This window comes from Rhynchophorus ferrugineus, unplaced genomic scaffold (genome assembly GCF_030347505.1).
Source record: "Rhynchophorus ferrugineus isolate W39M unplaced genomic scaffold, kcgeb_rfMv2 rfM1, whole genome shotgun sequence".
NCBI lineage: Eukaryota > Metazoa > Arthropoda > Insecta > Coleoptera > Curculionidae > Rhynchophorus > Rhynchophorus ferrugineus.
The window spans coordinates 76,230,661-76,253,692 of NW_027472580.1; the positions used below are offsets into that span (position 1 = coordinate 76,230,661).

Below are 23,032 nucleotides of genomic sequence, written 5' to 3' on the forward strand. Positions count from 1 at the left end.
CGAAGTAAGTGATAAACAGACGAAAGACAATCTGAGGAATAGGAGTATTTTAAAATATTTCTTAACCAATTTAAAGCTATATTGGCGAGCAATTTCATGCTGAAGAATGGAAAATACCTTTATTCCTTCTGCCTTCTATAAATAATGTTCAATGGTTTTGATAAAGTATTAGCACCACTCAAAGAGTGACTCCGCAGATTATTATGATTTATTAGCTGTCCTAGTAATTCTCTTTCTTGCAAATCAATATAACTACGTTCAAAATGCACAAGAAACATCCGAAGCATTTGCTCAGCTTTGACTTCTACTAAAATACCATGTCTTTAAGCAGCATACTTTTTATTTTAACCACTTTCCAATTAATATATTCAATATTTACACTATCAATCAAGTATCGTTTAACCTACGAACTCAGAAGTTAAACCATAAACCGGCAACATAGAGAGTTTAGTCTCTCCGGCTACCTAAACGATTTCCAACGCAAAACCATTAAAATCGCAAAAAATCAGTTCCTTTCAATTAGCTCTGATTGTTTCGAGCGTTGGAATTTTCTTTCGATCCCGCTTGATTACCCATTGTTTAATGCGTTTATTACTGGTAACATAATAAGCCTCGGCGTTGTATTAATTTGTCTACCTACCCATAAATCACCATTATTATGAACATTTGCGAATAATGACATAAAATTAATTAGTATTTGTGCAAGTGGGCGAGGAATTATTTACGAGCTATTCCGTCTCACTCTCCACGCTTTCCTCTCTCTATTACACGCGTGAACCTCTCCACCGTATAATTTCCTCTTCTTCCTTCCTAACTAGTTCTAATAACGATAATTTCATTCAGTGCGACAGGTGCTTTTGATTATTTGCATTTTTCGGCGTTTCCCATTACATCAGTAATAGGACTTTTTACCGCTAAATGTTATATACATCTGTGACGAAATAATCATTTACTAAATGATACGTCGAGAGTTGGGAACAGTTAGATGCTTTAAATTCCGTATGAAAAAAAATTAACGAAGAAAAGAAATGCAATTCACGTTAACGTGTGGGCTTATTTTGGATGGTGTTGATTTGTCAGAGGTGGTTCATATACGTCTGCCATCTGTTGTTATTAATTTTTTTTAATACGTGTCGGTTATTTTGAGAAAAAATTAAACAGAATAACAATGCTATTTGTATGGTTAGAACGTAGAACATAAAAATGGTGCATTGTCATTCTTACAGTCTTAGGTCAACAGGAAAGTAGAAACAACTTGAAGTTTCGTCTTCACGCGGAGTTCCAACCGAAACAAAGACAACTAAAGGCTAAAATAATAAGTAATCGTATAAATTAGGAAACATTATTCATGTGAATACTGATTTGGACGTTGGAAAAGTGATGATTTTGACACCGAACACAAAGAGCTTCCTAGATAGCCAAAAAAACTGAAGACAAAAATTTTAAGGCATTATTCGATAAAACTATTAATGGGAATCACTGTCGACTAAAATAGATAGATCTGAGTCGAGCACTGCATAAAAAACGGTCGGATTACAAGCAAAGGTCCAAGAATTTTATTCCTCAGCATGCTCGATAACATGTTGCAAAATCGGTGAAAAACATACTTGAAAACATTAAAATGGGAAATGCGATCCCACCCGTCGTATTCTCCACACCTTTCTCTTGTTACTATGTATTCTGACAGATAAGTCGTGACCTATCTTAACAATACTATACTTCTTATAGGGTTACCAAGAAAGGTGGTAGCTCGTGGATAGCCTCAAAGGATACCTACATCGTTCTTTCGAGATGGAATCTGTAAATTGACAGAAGTATGGGAAAAAGAAGCAGCTATCGATGAACTACACCTTGAGTAAAATACGTTATACCTATTTTTTACAATAAAGCTTCAAATAACCAAATGTATAAGCCATTCCAGTGATATGTTCGATGTGGATAAATGCAAACAAATATATGTTTTGAGGCATATTTCTACCATGTTCCATGTCGTGGATCTTCCTGCGGGAAACCAAAGTAGATCAGCCTCAGTTTTAAATATTTAAAGGGCGACAGCATGTACTCTAAATTAAACATTAGTGAAAAGTAACTTTTGGATGATGCCTTGCATCCACCATTGGGTATTAGATTTCTTAAGATTTGCTCTTAGAAATTCCATTTTTGCAGTATAAATGCAAAATTTTCCAAAACTAATTTCGCATCAATATCAGGTAATAAAATTATTTAATAATAAATTCGAGCTAATTGTTATTGTTGCTCAAAATATCTCCCTTTGTTGTATTTGAGATAAATCACCACACAATAACTCCTGATATTTTTTGAAAATCTTTTCCATAGAGTTTAAAGTTTCGTAACAAACATTTAAAATCAGCATTGTTTCTGTCCAAATTTCGCATTCTTTTTAGTTGCCATTTCGAAATATCCATTTCTAAATCCTCTCCGGCTTTACATATCGATATGGGCCAAATTTTCGGAGGTGTATTTGAGCACTTTTCTCTTGATGAATAATAAAAATAGTTCTTCCTACAAACGTCGTTTCGTTGAAAGGTAATTAGATACTTTTTACATTAACAAAAAAAAGTGTTTTTAACTCTATTCTAAAGTGACTGTAAACTTGCAGTAAATTATTTTATTAGAAAAATTCCAAATATTAAGAAAAAATAAGGAAAACGCCATAACTATGTAAATACTACCTGATACTTCATCTGTCATTACTTATAACACTTAAGTTTAGAACTCATTTTTTATTTGTAATTTAATTTAATTTAACGATTAACATCCAATCAGATTTTGAAATAACAGACAATTATCTAGTATTAAGACATAAGGTTGAATATTTTTATTTATATTTTTACCTTTTAAGTGAGCATCATGCTTTTAAGAAAGTATTATCACTAAACTCAATATTAATCTATCCCTTCAAGATAGTTTCAGATCATCGGTTTTAAATATTCTATACTGGTGTTAAGTTAAAATTAGGTTTTTTTCAAATAGAGCTCGAGATGAAGCATGACGATAGGGAAGAGTGAAGAGAGAGAGAGAAGCTGTAATGGGTTACTATTGACTTCATAGCCTATATTAATAGTTTTTTTATTGTCTTTATTTTTAATGGAATACAATATTTGTTCGTTCGTTATATATATTTAACATCCTGGGTCTTTTTGTATCATATGATAAAATCATTAAATCCAAAGAATTAAAAATCAGATTGAAATTGTCGTTTTTAAATTATAAATATAATTGAAGTATAACAAACAAATAAGTTAATATAAAAAATGGCTTTATTTCAATTGAAGTTGGCCTAGATTTCGTGGACAACTAAACATCTCGTCAATAAAGTATCGTTCAACGGGCAGTAAAAAGAGTTTATGGGGTTGTAAAAACTGAGCTTGTTTGCATTTTTGATATTTTGTATACGGCCTTCATTATGGCTACTATAAGGAAATGTTTATGGCATGGTGGGCCATTCAGAAGGTGTGAAATTGGACGATTACCTGTGGCCACGAGCGGAATGGTCATTGTCGTTTAATTTTTCGTGAATTTGCTTGCGATTTTCATCTAGTCAAACTTATATGCTTTACTGGTAGTTTATAAAGCTCATAAAGTGCATTACATTTTATGAATACCAGATCGAGTTTTCTTTCATGGTTTCTTTATTAGTTGATACTAACTTTCGAAGAGTGGAAACATTTTGAGAAGAGACATTTGATGAGAAATTAATATATTTAGAAAATATATTTTGTTTTTAGATTCCAGCAGAAGATATTTCCGAATTGATTTGAATATTTTGTTTCAACGAATATATTTGCAACCAAATATAAAACAAATTTTAATGGAATAATTTAAAATTATTTGTTATTTAAATATATTTTGTATATAGTCATAAATAAAACTAAAAAATATAATGAGACACCATATTTACCTATTATTATTATCGTTATTGTTTTTGTATCTTTTAATGTTTCTCTATTTAAATGATAATGGTTATATATATGTTTTATTTATATTATTTCGGAATAATAATATTACAGGAGCCAGGATTAAATTTAAATAGTAGAATGAGAATTAAACTGTACTGAATTTATTTTACTATATATTAAAGAACTTTATATCGTCATTCTTGTAGTATTTGTAGAGTTAGTACTCTTAAAACTACATGTAATATTGCATAAAACGTCAATAAAAATAAATTCGCATAACTATTTGGCATGACCTCGTATATCCTTAACCATCATCGGATATTGCAAAGTCCGGATTTTAATGTATGTGTTTATAAATACCAATTTCGAATACGTTTAGTTTTTTTGTCATTCTACAATTTCGACGAGCAAAATTTATTACACAATAACAATATGTTTAATTGATTCATAAATAAGGGGGAACGACGGCGGACATTTTACGTTCTATTTTTATTATTCGGTCTGTTCAGAATATGGTCAATATTTTGAATATGTCGGTTGAATTTTAGTGACTATTTTTGTTATTGGGTTGTAAATTTTTATACTACCTAAATAAATGTACTAAATGTTCATGGCTTAGCACGTTCGGAAATATTCTAATATGATTATTATCTGATAAAATATGAAACCGTCGTTTTTCGACTATATTTTTTTAATATGTTCTTCTATATGGAAGTGGTATTAGGATTGTACAAACAATCTACGTTTTTAAAGCAATTTCTTGCAATTAAATTAGTTTTAAACATATTTTCTTCATTTGAAGCTTTATTGTGAAAAATCGGTAAAATATATTTTATCCAAATTTCCAATCTTTCAGGTCACTTACGTATTCTATCATCGAAAGAAAAAGTATCTTTTAAGACTATCCACGGATCGACCCATTATTTGGTGCCCTCTAAAGAAGTAAAACGCTTAGTGTCGGAACAAGTAGTAATCAGAAGGTGCAAGGTCTGAAAAATATTGCAGGTGGTTTTTGCATCATGTGGTCGAGAGTTGTCGTGTTGAAGAATAACATTGTTGTGTCTTTGCTCATGCCCCAGTCTTTAAATATTTTCAGCTGTTCAGAATGCTCTTTGTCTTTGAAGCCAAAATTATGACTTTTAAAACGCCGAAACCAGTATTCACACAATATTCGATGACCGTCAGCATTTTTCTTCAAATTGAATTAAAAAAGTAAAACTTCCGGCAAATGCGTTTTAGTTAGTACAAACTCCGACATTTTCACGGTACTGAAGCGAAGCCTGTTAATGAGGCTTCAACATCAAGTTTATTACAAATATACCGAATAAGATTAATAGATAGTAACACCTCTGTGGTAAATCTTTGAAAATTATTTGTACGCTTGATAATTGAAAATCTTTTGTTGTTTTTTTGAAAAAAATGTTTAGCCATATTAACCAAATTACTGTAGTGTTCGCTACTTTAAGATATGCCTGTATACGCAGGCAAGAAAATATTGTCGGCTTCTTGATAATCTTCTTATCGTTAGGAAACTTGAGCACTGTTATATCATAACTTCAGTAACCATTGAAATATTTCAGTTACGTTATTTGAGCCCCCCTATTTTGTTAATACATAAACTTCATAGCATGATATTAAGATCGTTCCTCTAAATTTCTGATTAAAGCAATTTAGTTACATTGTCCGAGAAAAAAAAGGTCCAATTAAAACAACTAACTTTTTGACTATATAACAATAACAAATAAAAGTTAACCAAAAACTATTTATATTACATATTCCGAAAAAAGGAACCTATTGTAGTGCCAGACAAATACTACATTCTATTTTTGTCTTTAAGCGACTAGGTATTGCCTCTGTCATATTACTATAAATTCTAACTCAAACAATGTTAATTTGGTGACAATATTTTAAATCACGGCTCTTACTCTGATTCTCACCATTCCTCATTTTGCATCATACCTGAAAATCTAATAGCGTTGAATGAGTAGTATTTTTTTTTGCACTATTTTTACTTCTATCAACCATATTGTATTTAACTCAAAATTGAACAGAGTCACAAGGAGCAAACAAAAAGTAATTTACCTTACGCATTCTGAAGGAATTAAAAGACTGTTGAGGTATAGTCTATTCTTTTATCTGCTTTATTGAGAACAAACTAACAGGTCAATTAAAAAGTCCCCGGCCTACCATAGTAAAACACATTTTTTTAGCAAAATTAGTTCTTTTTATTCAACATAATTTCCCTCAAGGGTGATAAACTGATTATAACCTCCAACTTTTCGATACCATTTTTATAGTACGATTTGCCCTTTGATTCAAAATAGGCCTCAGTTTCGGCGATCGCCTCTTCATTTGATGAATATTTCTTCCCAGCGAGCATTTTTTTAAGATCTCTGAACAGGTAACAGTCGCTGTGGACCAGATCTGGAGAATACGATGGATGGATTTTTTACATCGTTTTCACTGACTTGAGACACGGCGCATTGTCTTAGTGAAGCAGCACATTCTTTTTCTTTAAATGCGGCCGTTTTTCAGCGATTTCGTCCTTCAAACGATCCAATAACGCTATGTAATAGTCGCTGTTGATGGCCCTTCATTTGTCAACGTAGTCAATGAAAATTATTCTATGCGCATCCCAAAATACAGAAGCCATAACCTTGCCAGCCGACTGTTGCGTTTTCCCACGCTTTGGAGCGGGTTCATCGTATGCAGTCCACTCGGATGACCGTCCATTGGAATTTGGAGTGAAATGATGGAGCCATGTTTCATCCATTGTCATATATCGAGGCAAAAACTCGGGTTTATTACGCTTGATCATCTTCAAACACTGCTCCGAATCATCAACTCGTCGTTGTTTTTTATCAAAAGTGAGCTCGCGCGGTAGCCACTTTACACAGAACTTTCTCATACCCAAATATGATGTACGTGAATGATATGATGTACACGTTCAGTTGATATCTTTAGAGTGTCTGCTATTCCATTCAATTTCAATTTACAGTTATTCAAAATCATTTTGTGAATTTTTAAATGTTTTCGTCGGTAACAACCTCTTTTGGGCGTCCACTGCGTTCACCGACTTTGGTGCTCATTTCACCACGTTTAAACTTAGCATACCAATCCTTGATGGTTATTTTTACTGGGGTAGTGTCCGGAAGCTCGGCATCAAGCTAAGTTTTTGCTTCAACTGTATTTTTTCCCATCAAAAAGCAATATTTTATCAACACGCGAAATTCCTTTTTATCCATTTTTTTTTCACAATAACAAAAGTTGTTTCAGTCAAAATGCAGACAGCTGTCAAATTTATACACGCATCTTTTGAGGGTTAGGGCTAACTAAAAAGCATATGGATTTAATTCTAGTAGTGCCATTTATGTGTCAGGCCGGGGACTTGTGTTGACCAGTTACAATTGCCTCATTCTTAACCTAGACAAAACTATTTTATCTACAGTAGACATATTTCAAATCACATCTCCTTGTCACGATATCCGATTCCGCATCCCATTCTGGATTAAAGTAAACGGCGACGACAATGGTGACATTCCATCAGTAGCATCCTATTCGATAAGAAACGTGGATAATGCAACCTGGCTACGGAAGGGTGAGCAAGGGAAAAAAAGAACGAAAAGGGGAAAAAAGAACGAGAGCGGCATTCGGAGGTGGCGACGGAGGACAGGGAAAGGACCGTCGGTGTCGGAGTGAAGGGGGTAGGGAAGGAGAACCACGCAACTGCGAAAAGGAAGCAATCGACATAAAAGTAACGCTCTCGAGGAAATGAAAAGTGCGCGAAAAGGTAAAAAAAGGGTCGATGACGCCATCTAGACGGGACATTGACACATTTTACGAGGCCCTAGATCGGGGAGGTGGATGATTCTGTTGCGTGCTATTTTCTGAGCCATTTTTTGCGTCGCAATGGAGAAAATTTGTACAATCGGGTGTTGAGAAGCTTTGGCGGAATAGGGGGACGATATATCCCGCAGCTTATTTAACTGGGACAGTTATCATAACTTGCTTTCGACTGAATATATCGTACCGTTTTGATTGTCCTAATATTTAACGAGTTTGCCTTTTTTATTCGTGTCATTAAATAAACAGGTTTCGCTTTCTTATCGTTAATTGTACTTTAAAGATTTCATTGGTGAAATTATGTTGCAATAACAGTAAAAGAATTGCCAATACAGTTGAATCATATAGAGAAATCTGGAAGATGATTTATTTAAATGTTTTTTAAAACAAGGAAGATTCATTAATCAGTTTTTAATTAGGTTTTTGCTTAATTATTAAATATTACCTATGTCATGAAATGTATTTTAATAGCTTATTAACTATAATTTATGGTGTGGAACCTGACATATAAAACATTTTATTATTTTAATTACTATATATATATATATATATATATATATATATATATATATATATATATATATATATATATATATTAATTACTTAAATGTGTAAAGTTTGTGTTAAATCAAATAACACTATTCCACTTTCATTTCAGATATATTGCTATTATTTTGTAATAATAGAAATTGAAATTTATAGAAGGTTATTACCCCTATTAGATTATTATACCTACAACAATTTTTAAAATTAACTATATTGAAATTGGTCTTCTAGACCTAACATTTATGAATTCACATACATTTTATATTCTACTATAAATTTTTTAAATTAATTCTGTATTGAAACTGTCCCAATAGATCCAACATTAATTTATTCATAATATTTATGAATTCATATTTGCTGTAGTTCATCGAACAATGAGCTGTAGTTCTGTTCTCTCAGTTTACATCGTTTTAACTCGCACACTGTTACAGATTTTTTCTAATTGTTGTGAGAATGATGCGATTTCTATCTAGCCCCTTCAGAGGCTCTCGGTTTCATTTTTACCAGCGAACCTTTTAATTCCTTCTTTGACTATAGGGATATCTAGGTTTCAATACTAGACTTTATTGCATACACAACAAAGTGGTTGCAAAAATAATGAATATTGGATTCTATTGTTTATTATTCTATGTATAGTCTATTCAAAGTTATTTTGTACATACGTCATCTAAATTTGTGACGTCAAAACGTCGGAATGTTGCCGCGTCAATTCTGAATTTTAGATCAATTTGGCTTTGACATACTACAAATTTCTAATCTAAATAAAATAATTAAACAAAAATGTTATCAAATATAATTTATTTTAACATTATAGTACATCTAAAAATTATAGTTAATTATACAGCAACAATAGTTTGTAGGTTAGAGTTATAACCTCTTATCGCTATTTCTTTCAAAAATTTTGCATACGTTTGACAACCGAACGACTTTGACAGGCTCATTCGTTTACGTGTTCTGAACTAATCAGACAGCATCGTGTCTCTTTTTAACGAGAATAAAATGAGAAGGAAAATACTGTCAGATTCCCATTACATTAATCAGGCAATGTATTGCCTTCAAACATCTGGACGACTTATCTTCTTGTACAACAACTAAGGCTTTTCTGGATATCACTAGCAGCCAGATTGACATAACTAAAATAATTGTTTCTCGCCAGGTTTTTATATATAATATTTAAAAATGAAATAAGAAAACACTCATACCATAGAATTAAGAATTCGAACTAACCGCTATCGCGCCTATATCACGACTATCCTATCACTTTAACCACCGCGTTACTAAGCCAGATATACAAAAATTAAAAATGTGTTACGTATAAAGTTAAAACTCAGTTGTTAAATATAGAAATCATGCATTAAAGGTATCACTCGGATGCGATGTTGCCAATTTAAGTTGATCTCTGGTAAACTTAAATCGCATCCTAGTTACAAAAAATAGCGAAACCCTGAAACGGAAAACTAAAGCGTGCGAGCTTCAATGAGAAAAAAAACCTTAAAACATAACTCATATAGGATCAAAGAAATTTCAGTGCGCTATAAAGCACCAATAATAAACATTGAAAATTCGTAAATTACACTGTTGCCTTTTATAAAGTTTGTGTAATTAGTTGGCAATAAGAGCGTATCCGTTCTAATTTGGGTGATTATTAGATTTTAAATTATTCTCATAGTGAAGAAATCCGAAACCCATCCGATGTTTGAAATTTGCTACAGATATTACACAACTTCATGGAAATGTGCGTTTATTAGTTTTATGCATAATACATCAAGCTCAATAGGTAACAGTGTATATATACTTTTAATTTTTAGTTAAAGCTATATTTATTATCTTTATTATTTGCGAGATGAAATACTTTTTATAGAAGAATCTTTATAGTTTTTATGAAAATTTTTTACCGGTTATACGAGGGTCACTGCTTATATTTCGGGAATAATAAAAAACAAATAGTTAAACTGCGACTATATTTTTATTGTTTTTCAAAGTACTCACGATGATCGATACACTTAAACATACGCTTAAACCAATTTTCAAAGCATTTATTCCATTCCGAATGAGGCATCTTCAAAACATGATTTTTGAACGCTTCAATAGCTTCTTCGGCGATGAAAATCGTTGACCACGCAGTTTATTCTTCACAGAATTCTTCATCAATTCGATGATTTGAGTGCTCAAATAGTCTCTTGTTTGAGCCGATGTGTGAGAGCTCGCATTGTCATGATGAAGAACAGTCCGACGTCTCGTGTTTGTTTCCTTTATGTCACCGAAGACTTCTAGCAAACAAATGGTTGTGTACCGAATCAGAATTTACTGTTCTACGGTCCTCTAGAGGCACTGTTGCAATATAACCAGTTTTCCCGAAGAAACAGGCGACCATTTTCATTGTAGTGCTTCGTGCGCGAATACTTTTGGATTTGATTCATCTTGGAGCTGCTTACTTTCGGGCTCACACGTATATATCCATGATTCGTCACGTGTCGCGATGTTATAAATGTCTATAGATTGAATTTCTTAAGCATTTCTTTGCACCGATCGACACGAGTCTTTTTGAGCGATTGTTAAATTGTGTGGGATCTAACGCGAACATAACTTTCGCACAGCTAAGTATTCATGTAAAATCGCATATATGCTGGTGGAACTAATGCTTACGGATGCCTCAATCTCACAATAGGTGACATGACTATCGTGCTTAATCATTTCGCACACAGCATCGATGTATTCTGGCACAACAGCCAATTTTGGACGACCTTCACGAAACTCGTGGGACAGCGAATTATGACCACGATTGAATTCACTATTCCAGCGATACACGGTGGTTTTCAATGGAGTTTCATCGCCAAAAGTCAAATTAAGTTGATTGATTGAGTCGTAAAAAATCATCTCACGAAAATGTTCACGATTCAGTTTAATTTTTTGCCGAGACGAAACTTTCAACTAAATATAAAATAAACAAATAGCGTCCATGCAACAAAATGTTGCGATACGTACTCATATCGTTAAAAATGAAAAAACTTTACGATGGACCCACATGACAACAGTGTTGCCAATTCCCGAAATATAAATAGTGACCCACTGTTGTGTGATCACTCCAGGATAGTTAAAACAAAACCAATTAAAACCCAAGTGGCATTTTTAATAAGTCATATGGATATATCCCCGGGAAAGTTTTAAACCATTCTTATAATGTTTACTAAAGGTCAATTTTCATTGTTGGAAATTATATCATTACAGGATTAGAGTTGATTAGAATTAGAATTTAAAGAGTCATTGAGACTGGAAGCTATTTTTAAAAACTATTGGATATTTGTAAAATCACCCATTATTCCTCTTATCATACTACTCCAAATTACTATTAATATATTTTTCAAAGGCTACAGCTTTTGATTTTGGTTGATGTGTTCATTGTAGTCAGCAGAACATTATTTATCACTAATGTATCACATACGAGGTGTGACAATTTTTAATTTTTTCCAAAAATTTCCTCTAATATCAGAAAATATAACATAACTTTGCGGTATGAAAGTTTTGTTTTTTTAAAAGATCTTTAAAGTCTCCTTTTTGCCAACGAGGATTTATCTGAACTGGGCCTACAGTTTAACGTGGGCTCCGAACCACGGTTCTCGGCATTAAGGCTGGCCAGTGACCAACTTAGAGACCATCCCATAGTACATCCGGTCTTACCCAGCCTGGTTACTGGCGTGATAGCATAGTTATTCCCCGTCGAATTTTCCACTGTTGTCTAAAAAAATTAACAATTTCAATCACAAATATAAAGTACATCCATGCCGCAGCTGGATTCGAACCCGCGGCTGTCGCAACTGTGTGAAGACCGTCCTGTCACCCTAACCACTGCGCCAACGAAACTGGAAAAATTTTGTTTTAAAGGCAATATAACAGTTATTTTCTTTTAATGTACATTTTTAATGGTATGATATATAAATTATATCCAATTTTGTTTTTTTTTATGAAAATTTGACTGGTCTATATTGTCTCGCTCTCAAACCCCATTCTAACCAGTGAATTTCACTATATAAGACTGAACAATAAGCCTTCTAAAAAAACTCTCGATGTTTCGCTCGTTCATATCACATAGTGTATATGTGTCTTCTGTGAAAAAGTGAATACGTTTCTTTTTATTGGAATGGAAGGATGTTTATGAAATATTTATCTTACAAATATTATTTTGGTTTCCTAGTAAATTTAGCTAGGACATTTATACAACTTTACTAAACAAAGTTAATATCATTATATATAAATTATATTATAAATGAGACAATTTAACTTCACATCATCATCGTTATATTGGTAAGCAATAAAAATTGGAAATTCTTTAAGATGTTCTCTGACTTATATACAAGACATTATCAAGATTTGCTTCTATAGAGATAGTTGGAAAAATGCTTGTCTTAGTTTTTGTTAAACTCTCAAGTCGTGAAGCCAGAATTATATTCAAATAACCAATGTATTTATGCCAATTTGATTAAATGAAACAAACACTAACATTAAACCAGAAATGTATAGATATTTATCCTAATTCTCATTTATATTCCAGATTTAAATCTATCCAATCAGAGTATTTGTGTGAACTTAAATTAATAAAAAGTAATCAAATATAAGAGGTACAAAAGCAACAGAATTAAGTAATAACGTAAACAGTGAATCAGAAGTGTGTAAATATTTAGTATGCATTATTCCCATTTACATTCAATTACTTCAATGCACGCCATCTACTAACCAAATCGGTACATTCTCATTAAATTTTAAACAATGTTCCATTAGAATAATCGTTATTGTTGGCCATGGTGTGTCATTAATTAAAGAATTGCAATTAACAAATGAATAGCATTATTAGTCCTGGGTACTTATTTATGCATAACGAACAATAGCTAATTGCTTAAAATTGACGCATATGATTAGAAAAAATATTATTTTAGTTTATTTATGATTAGCACTAATACCGAGGATACCGTAAAGCTAACGAAGAATTGCCTAGTAAACTAGTTTTTAGTTTGAACTCATGCGCCTATTGGTGATTTATTTATAATTAACTAACCGATTTTATTTTAAATTAACGAGCTTTGCATTTGATTGATGGGTGGGGGGGTGTTTCATAGTTTAGTCACATTCTAATCACAATAAATCATGTCCTGGTCCTCGTGAAACCATAAATAAAACTTCGTAATTGTTATTCAATTGAATTTTATGAGATTTATGACGGTGAATTTTCAATTCGAACTGGCCGTTGTGTAGAGAAACAGGCTCACACTTATTGATATTCACGTTGAGTCTATGACGACCATTTTTATAAACACATTGATGCGACATCGTCTATGGGAATGAATTAACAACGATACAAGACGATACAAAGTTGTAGTGATGTACTTACAAACGACAGACCTTACATCCGTTGTAAACAATTATGACTCAAGGGTACTGCACAGAAGAATATTAAAATATGGATGTTCTAAAACTATGTTTAAATATTTTAAAGTATATGTGTTAAATTTTGTTTCATATTTTTTGCATATATTCTCACATCGATATTCAGAGTTTTTGGAGCCAGAGAGATGATAAAATCGCCGTAACTTCAGAACATGTTGCCACAGTGGTGGTGTTTGAGGGCGATACGTCAGCTGTATAAAGGAGATGTAACAATGGACTTCCTATATCCATTCCCTGTGTAAGAGCTGAATATATTGGATGTAATTTAATATATTCGTCGCCCAGATGAGTTTAGTAGGTGAAAGTGCAGATGGGTCCAGTGTGCTACATATTATCAAAAGCTTGAAATATATAGAGGAATGCAGCCGAAGAATATTTTTGTTAGTTCAAGTTTTTATTCATTTGATTTGCCAATCTGTGAACTTGCTCCACTTATAGAATTTATAGGACGATGTTTTCAGTCAGTCATATATAACCGACAGGTAGTTTAGAATCAAAGAAAATGATCCCTATTCTAACTTGAAGAAAATACAAGCAGGTGTGCCAGATCTTTATTTGCTGTTGACTCGGGACCCAAGTCTCGATTACATTTAATGGAAATATTGTTGCAATTGAAATGTTATTGCTACAATGCCGGGCACAAAAATAGCTCATCAATATCAAAATAAATCAGTGTATTTTGAATTCTTCAGCAAAAGAATCAAACACAAGCCAGTATATATAAATCAATAGGTATAGAAATGACTCTTGATGCTAAACTGAGGTGGAAAACATTTTTTCAAGAAAAAGTGTGAAGAGTAAGTTGAAATACAAAAAATGTACTTGTTATTGGGTAGATATTCAGCACCGTCAGTATATAATAAGCTTTTGCTTTGCCAACAGGTCTTGAAACCCGTATAGACATATGGTGTTCAACTCTGGGTTTATACCAGCCAAAGTAAACAGAGTAAAAAGAAATATATTATAAGTTTGTAAAACAAGGTACAGCGAGCAAAGTACAGTTGATGCTCCATGATACATTCGCAGTGACAACTTGTTTAAGGACCTGAAGATAGACCCTATCGATATTATTCTGTATTGAAAGACATGAACAGAGGATCCATTAATAAATCAGTATGCATATTAAAAACAGTAACATAGATGTTAAGTCCAAAGTATCCATCGTAGAATAAGTGTTAAACCATAACAAATTAGGATAAAAACAAATAGCTTATTACTGTTAAATTCCTAGATTGCTAGATTCCAGATTCCTAGAATCTTAATTTACAAATTAATTTGTTACTACTGTTCTGTTCCCAAATTAGAATAAAACTAATTAAGCTAAACTTAAAAATACACTTATTCACTAAACTAATTCGTGTCGTTTGGTTCGTTTCAATCTTCTGACTTCCTGCGTGTTGTCCAGTTGCTGTATTGCTCCCACGTTGCTGTGATTTAGCAACCTTACTTCATGTTTTAGAGCAAAATCTTGGATCACTTCTTGTATCCGTTTGATTTCGAGGTCATCGTGCAGCTATTCGTTGGTTACGTAGCGATAAGCAGCGTAAGTCGTAGAACTTTGTTTTGGGTGCGTTGAATTACTAGTTGGTTTGATGTTTTAGTGCAACCCCATATTTGCACCCCTTGGGCTTTATGATTGACTGATAATGATAATGATATCTTTCGACTAACCAGTACAGTTGCCTGACTTTGAGTCTAATCCGCTCTGCTTTTTGCCTGGCACTATGTTTCCAGTTTAAATTACCATCGAAATATATTCCGAGGTATTTAGCCGATTCTGTTTGAGGAATTGGGCATCCGTCAAGTGATATAATTAAATATTTGTCAATTCGTCGCAATGCAAAATTAACATGGACGGATTTGGAGCTATTAAGCTGCATTTTCCAATCTCTAGTCTATTTGTAGAACGTGCTGACGGCTACTTGTATTTGTTGAGATTAGATAGAGATACATCTTTCGCCATTATAACTGTGTCGTCAGCAAATGTTTCAAGTTTTATAATAATTAATAATGATAAAAAACACAGTATAATATAAATTATAATATTTATATAAAATGATGGTTTTGTGCTTTAAATTACTCCCATGATGTATTAATATTTAAATTTTCTGTAGCAACCAACGTACATCTTAGTCATCTTAGTAAGTCTTGCAACATATTTTAAAATAAAACTACAAAAAGCTTCACCAGAAGCCATTCAGTTTTATTTTAAAATACAGTAGAAAAACATTAAATTCAAATATGCCGTTATTAAAATAAATAATTTTCCACGAATGTTATGTCCAGCTTTGTGCGAGAACTTTGTATGCACAAACGCGGTAATAATAGATATTAATTTGTTTTTTAGCGTTTTATGGGAGAATCCATCATAAAAAACATCGAAAATTTGCAGGTATTAAAGAAAATCTACCGGGATGATTTATAACAGAAAACAAGGTATAAATTTGAAATATCATTATTTTTATAGGTGTTTTACGGTTCAAATTAATTTTTACTGTTTTTATATGAGCTATAATCTTATGTTTATTGTTATTTCGCGTCCCGTGGCCATTCAGGATGATACTAGACACACCTTTCATTGTTTTTTTGTCGTATTTTTTTTGTTTCGGCACATTTGTGTAGGTTACTAATTCTATTTAACATTTTATATGGCTGTATATATAACATAACATTTAAAATATTATATGTCTAGTTATTATGACATATATTTTATATTTATAACATGTTTATGTAACATTTATAATATATTATGGTATATTAAAATTGTTTACACCCAGTTTCATTCCATTCGCAAGACACACAAATTTGTCTTACATATCTATGAGAAAATATTTGGTTCGTGATTAGATACTATATTTCGTTCGTGATTTGAAGTCCAAGAAGTCGAAAACCTTTTCAATTACTAATATCAGACTCTTTTTTACTCGTTTACTAGATACTCGTTAGACTTCATTCAATTTGTGAACAATTTTTAATTTTATCCTCATTTAATATTCAACATATTTTCTATCAATGGGCGTTTTCACATGTACCGGCACCGGTATATCTTCTTTGAAGAAAATGTTTATTCCGTGAACTTTTTCTTAAGGTATGAAACAGGAGAGGATTCTTTGTCGTTGTTGGAAACTAACATTGACAGTTTCTTTCTTTTCGACAGATTTGTCGTTTGGAAATCGAAGAACCGGTTTCCCAGCAGTCTTTGGTATCTTAATTTCGTTTCAAAATTGTAGCAGTAAACCCAAATATCATCTATAGAGACGAAAAATGCTTAAAATACATAAAGATATAAAATCGAGGAAAAGAAAATGGAAGATGTCAAAATTGTAGTTCTACTGTTAATAAATCGATGATGCTTATTGATTATTGAATAACGGATACTAATTGTGAATGATGTCGTTCTAATAGTTGGAGCCTCAGCTTCTGTATCGGTGAACATAGTGTGACATGAGGTTGACTTTGAACTTATAGTACGAAAACAGTAGATCTGCCTGTCGGTCTAATCTGAATTATAGAATTGATGGATAGGATAGATTGCTTAAATGAGCTCAGTGACTTTCAGTGGAAAGCATTCACTTTCTAGAGTGGTCCAACCAAGACTTCAATGCATTTAATAAATATATTTAGTTCAATGATTTAATCCATATACGTTAACAGTTCAATTAAACTACGTTTATTTTTCGATGAATTACATTATTCTACTAATATGACAGTATTTTATACTAATATTGTAGGAACCTGAAAAGCTTTACTACCGGCATTTTTTACTTCTACCAGCCAAATGATACCAACGTCAAGTCCAGCAACCTTGGAAGGAAATGAACAATGAAATGAAATCAAAGGCACACTAATTATTATTATTGTTGATGCTGCTCACTCTGATGATTTATAGTTTGTCAAGATAAAATATATTAGCGCTATTACGTGCTTTTATTGAAACTTGTTCCATATGTTTAACGATTTTTTAAATTTTTATTTACTATTATGTTTAACTTGAAATATAAAGCATTTAATAATATAAAACAAGAATAATTTCATATCATGTAAATTGCCGATCTCAAAAATTAAACATGTTCATTCAAGCCATTTAACTGATATTTACGATATAGTTAACTATAAAACTGAGATAAAATTAATTTATTTTAGTAGATTATTATGCACGTAATATGTATTTTGTTTAAACATTTTGGTTGTTTTAGTTTTTTGTTGTAAACAAGAATCTTTTAGTTGTGAATTAAAATGATTTAATTTTTGTGAAAGTTGATCTCAATAAATATTATTCGTATTCACAAATTGTAATATTTAGATATAAAAAGTAATATATTAATGAATTAGATATTATTTTACTATTACTATTATTTATATTCATTTTTGTATACTTTTGATTTGTATTGAATTGCTTTAAATGGGATTTTTAACTTGTACTTTCATTTTATATGCAACTGATTAAATATCCACGATACGAACTTATTAAAATTTGAATCATCCATCCAGCATCATTCAAATTCATCTACCGAACTCAAACGATGACATCGTTCTATTTTTTAATTTCGCTTAATTACGTCCCGGAACATTCTGCATTAATTGCTCGACTGTAAATTGTCGTCCTTCCTCTCTGGTACACCCTGCCCCTGCCGCGCACCCCGGCTGATTTACGGTTGATCCGAGGGGGCCTGGCTGCATCTCGAGGGGTGGTAATCGAGAGGGATTCGGTATGGTCGTCATGGTAACGTGGCAGTCGGAGTGTGCCATATTGCGCCTGGCGTAGAGATTCCATTGTACGGAGGGTTGCCGGGTTGTCGGCGAGAGGTGTTGGGGGGAGGGGGATCTGGGGAACGGTTCCAGTGGGGGGAAGGGGAGGTAGTTGGATGAGCGGCAGTGAACAGGGATGGATTAAGGAACGTGAAAATTTTATTCGTTTTAAAATTGAAAGCAAATAAAATCTTAAAAATTAAACTAAAATGTTGAAAAGTGTTTTTAAAATATAACATTATATCCAATTTTGTTCAGAGGTTGTTTTGACATTAAATTATTCGTATTCTATTATTTTTATTTTTATCTGTTTCTTGCAGACAGAACTTTGCTATATAAAAATTCTGCAGAGTTATAGCTATTAGCAGTCAGTCCTTAGTGTGAATTTCCGAACAGTTCATTCAGTGTATGTACCATAAAAGCGTGAATTTATTTTTGATTTTTGGGATTTAAAAGATTATGATAAGTATATTATTTTCTTAGCAATGTAACATAGCGCATATAATGTAACATAACAGCACAAGCTATAATTCACTGGCAATAATGAATTGAATTGTTAGCATTAAATAATATGTTAGTAAATCAGAAGTATCTTCAGAACAAATTTCAGAAGACATTTTATTATTTATTTTTTAAACAGAAATGAGAAGATATTCGTCATGCCAAGTTATTGGTTATAATATAGAAGGTAGGTCGGATTACGGTTCATTTTAACAAGGTAATTTTTTTATTAATCTCAACTTACAGAACATAGTCAAAATAAAATACACAATATTCACACTCACATATTTACATATTCTTCACTTTATTTCTCTTTATTGGAGAAAAAGTACTAAACTGTGGTCGCGTGTTGTGTGCGGTTACGCAGTTTTAGTTATCGTGTCCAAGGAGCAATCAGTTCCATGATTTGATGATACTGACTACACCGTCACTTAAGTCAATTTTTTGGAGAAATGCACATTTTATTACATCCATAGCATTGCGACCATATTTTAATGTCTTCTTCCTCGCCTTCTTCCTCTTCTTTATTAACATGCACTGTGCTTCATAGGAAATGCACTAGCGATTTCTATTTTTTTTCTTTGTAAAATTTTGGTCTGCAAACTTAATGATTTTTCATTTCTCAGTTAGTATTGTTTACATTAGTAAGCATCAACTAACAATAACTTTCTTACTAATAATTTAACGCCACTGAATTATTGTAAAATTAAGTGATAATAATTGGTATACTATATAAAGATGATATATATATATATATATATATATATATATATATATATATATATATATATATATAAAGATTGTAAGTTGCAATAAAATCGTTAAGTAGTGATCATTAATATCTTATCTATATTCTACAATGATTAAAATTTCGTTATAAGGAGGTTTTTCATAAATGTATTGTTAACCTAAAGGTATATTTTGCATTAGTTCTTATGGGTAGTCCAAGGATCTGTCAAAAATTCGTTAAATCATATAGAACAAACCTAGATATGAAAATTATATATATTATTTTCATCTCATAGTTTGCATACATGCACTTTAAATATTACATATTAAATCAATTTTAATAAGAGTATGAAAAATGATCCTTTATTAACTAATTTTCTTCATATTGCATTATAATTATCGTTTCAAAACAGTGATGATAAAACATTTATGGAGCTATAAATTCGTCATAAAATAATTGCAGTGGACTAGTAAAAAATCCAAAGATTAAAGAATGACGAAAAATTTAATACAATTTTCTATCGTCTTTATTAGTTATGTCATCTGATGGAAGTGAACTGAAACATGATTTCGATAAACTCTTATATTGAGGCTCGTTATATTATGATTACAATATATTATCCAATCTTGAAATAATTTATTACACAATTCCATAGGCAACATTTTTTAAGGTATATTCGCTGTATATGAATGCGGAAATATTAATTTTCATGGTACAAATGAAGTCCGGCTCTGGATTGGCACAGCCCTGATCAGCAATCTCCATCGTGGCAATACCGGAACCGTTACCGCTTCTCTCCATCGTCCATCCTGTTATCAGCGCAGTTTCATCTTTATCTCATGGGTTAGGTGCACAGCACTAACCGCCATCATTAATAACGCGATAAACTTCTATCTGCATTAATTAATCTTCCCGGAACGAGACTTGCAAACGTTGTAAACTGTAAACAATCACGACTAGTGACTGCGTTATCTGCTCTGAATAGGAGAAGAATGTGAAATGATGAGTGTACTTCGTCTGGAGGGTGGGGCACATTTCATAATGCCGAGAATATATTTTATTATCATCGTTCATATATCATTCAACATATAGAAATTAAAATATTTTACTTAATATTAAGGACCCTATAACGACTCACGAACCAAAAGAAGTATTCTATATTTTAAGGAATATAGAACGTAATATTTGAAAAGAAAATCGGTGGGACACGTTAACAAATCCTTCCCCGAACAATGGAAAAGCCACCGTATCGTCCACGATCTAATATCGAGTCAGTCACGTGTCCAACACCGGCTGCAACTCAACTTCAGACCCACGGTGAAGAACACTCCTACGTGTATCGAATACCATATTTCACTGTAAGCATCGAAGTTTTCTCGTCTGTAAAACGTAAAAAGAGAAGGACCCTTGATGACAAAAGTTTCCTAACAATCTCGATGGCATTACCGGAGGATCCGAATAACGTTCTTACTTGTAACATCGTCTGGAAATAGGAATAGATAAATTGAAATAGAAGAGCTTAAATTGCATTTTTACTAATTCATAGCTTTATTTTCTCTTTTATTTTTTTAGATTTATTGAACCAAATCAAATTAAAAATTTTTAGAAATTGAGTAGTATATGTTAAGTAGTCTGAAACTCTTAGTCAAGGGCTTCTTTTTTGAATGTGTTTTAAGATGGGTTTTGAACGCGGGAACTCGGAAATGATATAGAGACATTTCTTAATTACAAATCGATATAATCTTGAGTATTGTTTCACATGATCATGGAATGAGAGTCGAAATGGCCCGAATAGAATGGATTCTGAAATTGGATGAAAACTTATTATTTATACTAGAAGTTCCTTTTATGAACTTTTCAGTGTTGGTGCTTGTAAAGCTGTTGTAGAGTCATCCTCTACGTCATAGCTTCGAAGACTTAATCATTTCAAGGAATTTAGACCATGCTTGCGAACCATATAGAAAAATGGAAGGTTTTTGCACGAAATTATTTTTAGAGAGCGAAATCTGACCAAGCGTTGAGACAATTCGTACTTTAATTCATGAATTTTAGGGATGATGGTAGTTAACAATAACATAAGCAATACGAAAACGCCTTCCATTTTGTCAGATATCTCCCTTCGACGCCAAAAAGTCAGATTCACACCACTGCTTAGCATCTCTCTTATCTCTTATTTTTGATTCAGAATTATGTCAATGGACATGGATCTTCAAATCACATCTCTAGTGATCATATAATGCACAAAATTGTTTTAGATTTTTTAAAGGTAAAAATAGTTCTGTTATTACAAATAGATGGTGCTTGTAGTTCATTAGAGATCTAGTATTTTAAATGATATATTTCGACTATTTGAAGATTTAGCTTATGTATCAGTAACCAAATCGCAACATTAGATACATTTAGACATGTCTAAACTTTAATTAATACGTTTAAAATTACTGTATGCTTAAAAATGTAGCTTTGATTGATACTTAAAAATTAATTAAATTTTTGAGAACTATTTACCTGTTCTACTATAAAGTATATCGTTATTTATTTTGAATCATCATCACTGAATATATGGGTTTAATTATTTAGATCGTTCACATTTAATTTGATGGTTTTCTATTCTTAATTCCTTTTTTACGATAATATTTTGTTTTATTATTTTTATGAATTTAAGAAACTATAATTAAGTTCCTTAAAAATTAAAATTAAATTCGTAAACATTTTGGTTGCATTGGTACCCCATTATTTCGAAACAAATATGTATATGTAACATGTATTGCAAATATATTACTTTTCTTGGACCCTTTAAATTTCTGACCTAATTTTTCTATATTTAAGGGACCACCTATCTTTTGCAACAAAGTCGAATTTTAGAGCTTTCAACTTTCACCCACAAAAAGATAATTTCCGAAACTCCAAACCCTTTTTTTAGGTAAAAGCTTGTCTGTCAGTTTGATTTTATTACTTCTTTTTTTACCTATCTCGGACCCGATAGAAAAAAGACTTTATACCTTTTAACTTCGACTAGGGCAATAAAAAAAAGAAAGTTGCTCTGTCGATATGAAAGGGTGAAAGGAATCAGATTTCAAAGGGTTTCAAGTCGAGGAAAAGAGAGTTTTTTAATAATTCCTCGAAATTTAGAAAGTTGAGTTTTTTACGAAAACAGTGTTGTTCCGAGTGCGATTTCGAAAGTGTTTAGAATCGTAACAGAAAAATGATGAGACTATGGAGGAAATCGATAACGAGAACGGCCTTTTTGGTGAAAAGAAAAGCGAAGAACGTATGGTCATAAAGCCTCCTTTCCATTTTTTCTTCC

The 23,032-nt window shown here is 32.1% G+C and overlaps 1 protein-coding gene across 6 annotated transcripts in view; it reads left to right on the forward strand.

Moving 5' to 3' along the window:
• Abd-A (abdominal-A) overlaps nt 1–23,032 on the forward strand; it is a 101,848-nt gene that overhangs the window by 74,285 nt on the left and 4,531 nt on the right. The window lies entirely within an intron of this gene.